This window comes from Canis lupus, chromosome 4 (genome assembly GCF_048164855.1).
Source record: "Canis lupus baileyi chromosome 4, mCanLup2.hap1, whole genome shotgun sequence".
Lineage (NCBI taxonomy): Eukaryota > Metazoa > Chordata > Mammalia > Carnivora > Canidae > Canis > Canis lupus.
In genome coordinates, this window is record NC_132841.1 from 58983154 (window position 1) to 58992133 (window position 8980).

General features: G+C 43.5%; 1 protein-coding gene and 1 long non-coding RNA gene across 22 annotated transcripts in view; both read right to left on the bottom strand.

Moving 5' to 3' along the window:
- The window catches only part of LOC140632457 (zinc finger protein 300-like), a 187255-nt gene that overhangs the window by 48896 nt on the left and 129379 nt on the right, over nucleotides 1-8980 (bottom strand). The window lies entirely within an intron of this gene.
- Nucleotides 7754-8980, bottom strand: part of LOC140632452 (uncharacterized) — an 11320-nt gene continuing 10093 nt past the window's right edge. The window contains exon 3 of the long non-coding RNA XR_012030016.1: nucleotides 7754-8888. This is a non-coding gene — a long non-coding RNA (uncharacterized lncRNA). The remainder of the gene's footprint in view (nucleotides 8889-8980) is intronic.

The window sequence follows — 8980 nt, forward strand, 5'->3', positions numbered from 1 at the left end:
CCTCCAGCAAACCTCAGTTTATTTCCTGTGATTAAGAGTCTCTTATGGTTTGTCTCCCTCTCTGGTGTCCTTTTGTTTTCTTTTTTCCCTCCCTTCCCATATGATCCTGTTTTGTTTCTTAAAATTCCACCTATGAGTGAGATCCTATGATAATTGTCTTCCTCTCATTGACTTTATTCACTTAGTATAATAGCCTTTAGTTCCATCCACATCATTGCAATTGGCAAAATTTCTTTCTTTTTTTTTTGATGGCTGAGTAGTACTAATCATGTGTGAATGATTAGTTATCTATCTATCTCTCTCTCTCTCTCTCTATCTATCTATCTATCTATCTATCTATCCATCTATCTAACTATATCTCTATACATCCTCTTTATCCATTCATCTGTCAATGGACATCGGGACTCTTTCCATAGTTTGGCTGTTGTGGACATTGCTGCTATAAGTTGGGATGCAGGTGCCCCTTCAGATCACTACATTTGTATCTTTGGGGTGAATATCTGCTGTGCAATTGCTGGGTCATAGGGTAGCTCTGTTTTCTACTTTTTGAGGAACCTCCATACTCTTTTCTTGCCTTCCCAGCAACAGTGTAAAAGGGTTCCCCTTTCTCTGCATCCTTGCCAATGTCTGTTCTTTCCCGACTTGTTAATTTTAGCCATTCTCACTGGCGAGAGGTGGTATCTCATTGTGGTTTTTATTTGTATTTCCCTGATGCCAATGCTATTGAGCATATTTTCATGTGTCCGTTGGCCATTTGTATGTCCTCTCTGGAGAATTGTCAGTTCATGTCTGCTGCCCATTTCCTGATTGGATTCTTTGTTCTTTGGGTGTTGAATTTAATAAGTTCTTTATGGATTTTGGATATTAGCCCTTTACCTGATATGTCATTTGCAAATATCTTCTCCCATACTGTCAGTTTTCTTTCGATTTCGTTGACTCTTTCCTTTGCTGTGCAAAAGCTTTTAACCTTGATCAAGTCCCAATAGTTCATTTTTGCCTGTGTTTTCCTTACCTTTGGAGATGTGTCTAGTGAGGAGTTGCTGCAGCCAAGGTCACAAAGGTTGCCGCCTGTGTTCTCCTCTAGGATTTTGATGGACTCCTGTCTCACATTTAGGTCTTTCTTCCATTCTGAGTCTATTTCTGTGCATGGTGTAAGAAAATGATCCAGTTTCATTCTTCAGCATGTGGCTGTCCAATTTTCCCAACACCATTTGTTGAAGAGACTTTTTTCCATCGGATATTCTTTCCTGCTTGGTTGAAGATTAGTTCACCACAGAGTTGAGGGTCCATTTATGGGTTCTCTATTCTGTTCCATTGATCTACGTATCTGTTTCTGTGCCACCATACTCTCTTGATGATTCCAGCTTTGGAATAGAGCTTGAGGTCTGGAATCGTGATGCCACCCTTTTGGTTTTCTTTTTCAACATTCCATCCCGTTGGCTATTTGGGGTCCTTTTCTGGTTCCATACAAATTTTAGGATTCTTTGTTTCAACGCCGAAATAAGTTGATAGTATTTTGATAGGGATTGCATTGAATTTTTAGATTGCTCTAGATATCATAGGCATTTTAACAATATTTGTTCTTCCAATCCACGAGCACGGAGTGTTGTTTTTCCATTTCTTCGTGCTTTCTTCAGTTTCTTTCATGAGTGTTCTATAGTTTTCAAGAGTACAGATCCTTTGCCCCTTTGGTTAGGTTTATTCCTAGGTATCTTATGGTTTTTGTATACCATGTTTTCTTGATTCACTCACCCTTTGATGGACATTTGGCTTGTTTGTACTTAAAAAAGAATTATTTATTAGAGAGAGAGAGAGAGAGAGCACAAGGTGAAGGGGAAGAGAGAGAGGGAGAGAGAAATTCCAGCAGACTCCACACCCTGTGCTGAGCCCGAGGCTGGGCTTGATCTCATGACCCGGAGACCACTGTACCTAAGCTGAAACCGAGAGTTGGATGCTCAACTGACTGCATCACCCTGGCGCCTGTTTCTACCTTTTGATGTCTCTGATTGTGTCAACAGTGTATACATGTTGGTGCACACACCACTTTCAATTCTTTTGGGTAGATTCCTGGCCGTGGAATTGCTGGGTCCAAAGTAGGCCTATGTGTAACCATTGAGGAGCTGCCAAGGTTTTTTCCAAAGTGCTACAGCATTTTACATTCCCACCAGCAGTGTTTAATGGTTCTAGTTTCAGGGCATCATCACTACCATTTGTTGTTATCTGACTTTTTGATGTTAGCCATGTAGTGCCTGTGAAGTGGTATCTCACTGTGGTTTTGATCTGCCTTTTCCTGCTGACTAATAACATCAAGCATTCTTCATGTGTTTGTTAGCTATTTACATACGGTGTAAGGATCCAGGTTCATTCTTTGTCATGTGCCTAGCAAATGTTCCCAGGACCACTTGTTGAAAGAACAGTCCTCTCCTTGTTGAATGCTCTTGCCACTCATGTCAAAAACCACTTGAACATAGGTATATGGGTTGATTTCTAGAGTCTCCATTTATTCTCTCGATCTATATGTCTACCCATATGGTAGCACCACATCATTATACCATAATTTTGTAGTAATTTTCGAAATCAGGAAGTGTAAGCCCTCCAACTTTGTTCTTTTCAAGATTGTTTCGGCGCTTCCAGGTCTCTTGCAGTTCCATATGCATTTAAGGATCATCTTTTCCATTTCTGCAAAAGGAGCTACTGAGTTTTGATAGGGATTTCATTGAAGCTGTAGATGCCTTTGGGCAATACCGCATCTTAAAAATATCAAGTTTCCCAATCAACGATCGCATGCTACCTTTCCTTTTGCTTAGGCCTTTAACTTTTCTCAGCAGTGTTTTCGTAATTTTCAGTGTAGAAGTGTACGTGCTTGGTTTAAGTTATTCCTTGGTATTTTATTCCTTTGGAAACTATTATCAAGTTGTTTGCTTAATGTCTTTTTTGAATTGTTCATTGATGTTGTATGGAAATACCACTTCCGGGGATCCCTGGGTGGCTCAGCGGTTTGGTGCCGGGCTTTGGCCCAGGGCGCGATCCTGGAGACCCAGATTCGAGTCCCACGTCGCGCACCCTGCGGGGAGCCTGCTTCCTCCTCTGCCTGTGTCTCTGCCTCTCTCTCTCTCTCTCTCTCTTTCTCTGTCTTCTCTCTCTCTATATATATATATAATGAATAAATAAATAAAATCTTTAAACAAAATAAAAAATAAAAGGAAATACCACTTACTTTGTATGCTATCTTGTGTCCTGCAGCTTTACTGAATTTCTTTATTAGCTGTACTGGTTTGTGTTTGAGGCAGGACGGGGATTTTTTTTTTTTTTAATTTTACTGAGATTATGTTACCTATGAATAGATACAGTTTTATATCTCTCTTTCTAATTTGGATGCCCTTCATTTCTTTTTCTTGGCTAATTGCTCTGGCTGTCATTTAACACAATGTTGAATAAAGTGCTCAAAGAAGGCATCTTTGTTCTGTGCTGGATCGCAGAGGGAAAACTTTTAGTCTTTTACCACTGAATATGTTATCTGTGAGTTATTCATAAGTTTTCTTGATCATGTTTAGGAATTTTCCTTCTTCTAGTTTGTTGTATTTTCATCATAAAAGGGTATTGAACTTTGTTAAAGACTTTTTCTGCATTAATTGAGATGATGAGATGATCAGGATTGCTCCCCCTCCTTCATTCTATTAATGTATGCTGATGGATTTTTTTAAATAATGAACCACTCTTTTATTTCTAGGATAAATCCCACTTGTTCATACTAGTAATAATAATAAAAACTAATAATCCATTTAATATGCTAGATTTGGTTTGATAACATTTTGCTGAAGATTTTCTCATATATACTCCTAAGAAATATGGGCTTGTAATTTTCTTGCGATGTCTCTGTCTGGCTTTAGTATCACTTCATACCCACCAGGATAGATAGCATCAAAAAGTCAGACACTGCTGGGAGATTTGAGAATAATTTCCATTAGTTCCTTAAGTGTTTTATAGAATTTTCCAGTTAAGCCATCTGGTTCTGAGCTTTTCTTTGTGGAGAGGTTTTTGCTTACTGATTCAGTCCATTCATTATAGGTCTGATATAGGGCTGTTCTCTTTCTTCTTCAATCGGTTTCAGTAGCTTGTGTGCTTCTAGGAATTTGTCCATTTTCTAGGTCATCTAATTTATTGGTATATAATTGTTCCTACTAACCTTATGATCTTTTTCATCTGCAGGTCTGTCTTAATGTCCCCACCATCACACAGTTAACCTCTGAACCGCATGGGGTATAGAGACACCTACCCCCCACCCATGCAGTTTGAAATCCGCATATTACTTTGGATCCTGCAATATGTAACTAATTGCCTACTGTTGACTGGAAGCCTTATCAATAACAATTAACACATATTTTGTATGTCGCGGTATTATATATAGTATTCTTAAAGTAAGCTAGAGACCAGGCACCCTTAGTCTTCATCTCTTCAAGTCTTTGCTTCAAAATCACCAAGGAGGCCTCTGCTGTCTACCTAATTTAAACTTAATCCCCCCATCTCCCTTTACCTGATCTACTTTCTAACTTATAATTTACTATCTAATATACAGTATGATAATGCACATTGTTAGCTGACTACCTCTACTTCAACTAAATTACAAGAAGGCAGCGTTTTTTTGTCTGCTTGATTCAGTACTGTGTCCCCAGCACTAGAAAGAGTGTGCGGTTCACGGATGCTCAGTAAACAGTCCTTTAAAAAAAATACAGTTATATGTACTACATATAATTTATGAAATTTACCAAATTTCATAAAACACTCCTTGTCACAAGGGAATATATATGGTATTCTACAGTATCTTACCTATTTTTAAATAATGCCCCCATACAAGAGTACATACTGCAGGATGCCACTTCCGTGATGTACTACAAACGCGAAATTAACCCGCAGAGATAAAATTGTAAAACTGATTGATCCTTAAGCGGTGGTCAGGGGGTGGGGGTTGACTAAAAAGGGGCAGCACTTTCTGGGGAAGTACACTGTTCTGTATTTTCACGGGGTGGGGGGGGGGCGGTTGTTACACAGGTCCATCGGCAATTTTTGCATTTTTGTTCTCTGTAAATTATGTGCAAATCATTCTATGAAAATTACGTCCGACCTAAAAATACTGGCAAATAAAACTGTTAGTGCAGCTCACTAAACAGATTTCACCGCCCATACTCACTACGGGGTTGCAGCCCATGACCTAAAAGGCGGACTTGGAGCGCTGCTGTAAGGGTGAAAGGTTAGATGCCATTGGAAAAGCGGGCAGCGCTCCCCCTGGAACGTTTCCGACCTTCAGGAAAGCTTGGTTCTCTTTCCACAGCCCGGAGGGCGCTCCTCGCCTTGGTGTCCAGCCCTTGCGCGCCCGGCACCGCTGGATGCGCTCCAGGCACCACACCTGCAGCGCGGCGCCAGGGCACCAGCCAGAAGGCAGTGCGGGGACCCCGGCCGCCCCGGGCTCACGGACCCAGGTCGAGGAGGGTCACTGCAGCTTTCGACACGCCCCGATCCACGCCTACCCCCAAAGGCCTGCTGACCCCTATTGTTCTTCCCCCACCTCTCAAGCCCGCCCGACATCAACCACGTGGAGGGCTTCGGGCCCCGGGACTCGGCCCCCGCCCCCGCCCCCGGGGCGCTGCAGCCAGGCCTTGGAGGGCACACGTGCGCAGAAGAGGGCGCCGGGTCCCTTCGCCCGCGAAATCCGTCTCCCAGAAGGAAAGCCTGCGCTGCGGCGCCGCACATGCGCAGCGAGGGCCCGAGAGGCCGAGGGGCCGGGCCCGGGGGCGGCGGGGCGCCTCGCGTCCCATTGCAGCGCCTGGCGCGCACCGACCCCAGCCCCTGCGTCTCCAAACCCTTCCTGCAAAAAGGCCCAGTCGGAGGACCAACGGGCGCACGAGCCTAGCGATGGCGCAAGACCCAGGACGCGGCGACAATTCTCTCTCCCAGGCCCGAGCACGTTTCGCTAATGCTTGGAGGACTTAACTCAGGCATTGGAGTTGGAGCCCCAAGCCTTTCCAATGTTTGCAGTCGGCTTTTCTGCCTCCCTGAATGGACCTGAGAGTAGACCGTTGTGACAAGAGGGGAAACACGTCTCAGAGCTTTCCGTAAAGTGCCTGCAAGTCAAAGCTAACAGCGGCATATTTTCTAGGAACACACGCCAATTATTTTTGATGACACAAACATAAAGACCAATAGCTAACTCCTTTGAGTAATAGTAAAAAGAACAACTTGAAAAAACCCAGAGATAGTTTTCCTCCGCAGGGCAGGTGGATGTTCTGAAAATGCTGTTGCTTCACATTGATCTAGTGCAACATTAATCAGTGCCCTGATAGGTATCCACAGTTCTGGGGAAACTGGTTACTTGGGGAAAAAGTTCTCTTTGGATGATCACCTTCCATGCTGTGCCAGTTTCCATAGGGCTTAAAAGTTACGATGAACAGAAATACCTACAGAGCGTTTGCTTGGAATAAAGAACGTGGCCGGCAAAATACAGATTTTTGTCCTTGGTTTCTAAAAGGTGGCCTCTAGATTCTTGGCATTTCCCTAGTGTTTAATGTCCCCGGTAGGCCCCATTGATGTGCTTGGAGGCTATGACATCCTGACAACACAGAGAGGAAAACAAGTTTCACTTTTGTAGCCCTTTCAGATCTTACACTATGAGTCTCACCCTTTGGCTAGTTCTCATTCATATCCTAATGCTGTAATGAAACTGTAATCACAAGCACAGTGCTTTCGTGAGTTCTGTGAGTCACGGTCGTGAATTATCAAAGTATCAGAGGGGGAACTGGGAAGCGCTGAATCTTTAGCCCACGAGCCAGAGGTGAGGGTGACCTGCGGATTCCTGGGCATGCGGCTGGTGACTGAAGTGAGGGCAATCTTCTGGAGGACTGTGCCCTTAATCTGGAAGTTTGGCCCAACTCTAGCCGGTTAGTGTCAGATAGCACCGAGGCTATGCACTATGTACTATGCATGATTCTAGGTGCTTTAAATGTATTAACTAATTTAATACTCCCATAGGAACTGTAGGAAGTAGATTCTATTATTAACCTCGTTTTACACATGTTGAATGGAGACACACGGATTCACCCACTCGCTGGGGAACACACAGCTAGGTAGTGGGAGAGCGAGGCAGAAGGGCTGTAGACCATGGATTGGTAAACTGCTACTCACAGGCCACATCAGCCAACTGCCTGGTTTTCTACCGTCTGTGACCATAGGATGTTTTTCACATTTGGAAACGGCTGGAAAAAATTCAGAGAGCTGTGTTTGTGTTTTAGTGTATAAAAGTGACTGCGTGATGACGGGTCAGTGTCTTTGAAAGAAAAGGTTAGTGTTGCTTGAAGTTCCCCTAGAGATGGGAGGAGGGTAGAAGTCTCCGGGTCCCAATTCCACTGAGGGGGTTCCCCGTACCAATGATAAGCAACTCTTGGACATCAGCCAGCTGTCCCACAATTTAACTCAACTGTGTCACACGTCCTGGGACATAGCATTAGATCCCACAGCTTCACACTTCAGTCCTACGAGATTGACACCCCTCCCCACTTCAGACCCTAGCCACAAGCCCAGGTTATTATATGGTTATGACCCAGCAGCTATTGCTTGGAGGTTCCCAGGCCAACTCCTTAAACTCCGTTCACAAGTTTAGGTCGTTACTGACTGTCCGGCTATAGATCAGAGCCACAAGCCACAAGCCCTTCCCTTGGGTTCAATTAATTAGAACTCATAGAACCCAAATATTTTACTTATTCGATGACTGATTTATTATAAAATGTAGGATTCAGAAACAGCTAAACGGAAGACACATGTAGGGCAGGTGTGGGAAAAAGGTGTGGAGCTTCCATGCTGTCTAAACAAGCCACTCTCCCCATTATCTCCACATGTTCACCAACCTGGAAGCTCTTCAAACTCTGTCATTTTGTGTTTTTAGGGAGGCTTTATTATATAGGCTTTCTATCTATTAAGGACTGGCCATTGGTTCTTGATGCAACGGCCAGCCCCTAGCCCATCCCTGAAGATCAGGGAGTGGGACTAAAAGTTTCCCCCCTGTATGCATCGTTGGTTCCCCTGGCAACCAGCCACCATCTTTAGGTGCTTTCCACAAGTCACATCAGGAATGTAAACCCAGTTGTGGTGGAAAGGGTCTATTATGAATCATGAGACACCCGTTTCACTTTTATGACTCCAAAGCAATTTCAGAAACTGAGGGCAGGAGACCAATAGGATGACAAAAGATGCTCCCATTGCTCTTCTCACTCAGGAAATCCCAAGGGTTTTGGAAGCCGTGAGCCAGGAACCATCGACAATGACCAAATGTGAGACATATATTTTCATTGTCATTAAGTCGACTAAATATGCTTTTCTTATAAATTACAGAATCACCTAGGGTCACGGGGACACGAACACCAGTGTCAAGAGGCAGGAGTAAAGATCATAGTGTTTGTGTTTGTTTTTTAAAGATAAGAGTGTTTTTATTTTAATTCCAGTATAGTTAACATGCGGTGTAATATTAGTTTTGGGTACATATATAATACAGCGAGGCAACGATTCCATGTAACACCAAGTGGGTCATGGCAAATGCACTACAGACTGTAGCCTTTCCTGGAATTTCCATGGGCAAGGAAAGGCAGAGCAGGTCAAACAGTTTAGAATTGGCTGGCTTGAATAATTGTGGAGGGCTTTGGGACATAGGGATTGTCTTTGTCTGTTCCCTGGCCCGGGATTGATTTAGGGCAGGGGAATATTGGCTCGGTTTGTGATTATTAGATAAAGGAGGTGGTTGGGGGTATGGGATGGGGCTGGTTTACCTGTGAGAGGAGTGCTGTCAGGCAAGTTGTTTATCGCAATAGGAATTAACCACCACCCTCCCAGGAGGTCAACACATCCTAACGAGGAGAAGATAAAAAATATGGTTAATATAGTATCTCAAAATACATGAACATTTTGTGACATTCTAATTCTAGTGGATATAAGTAAA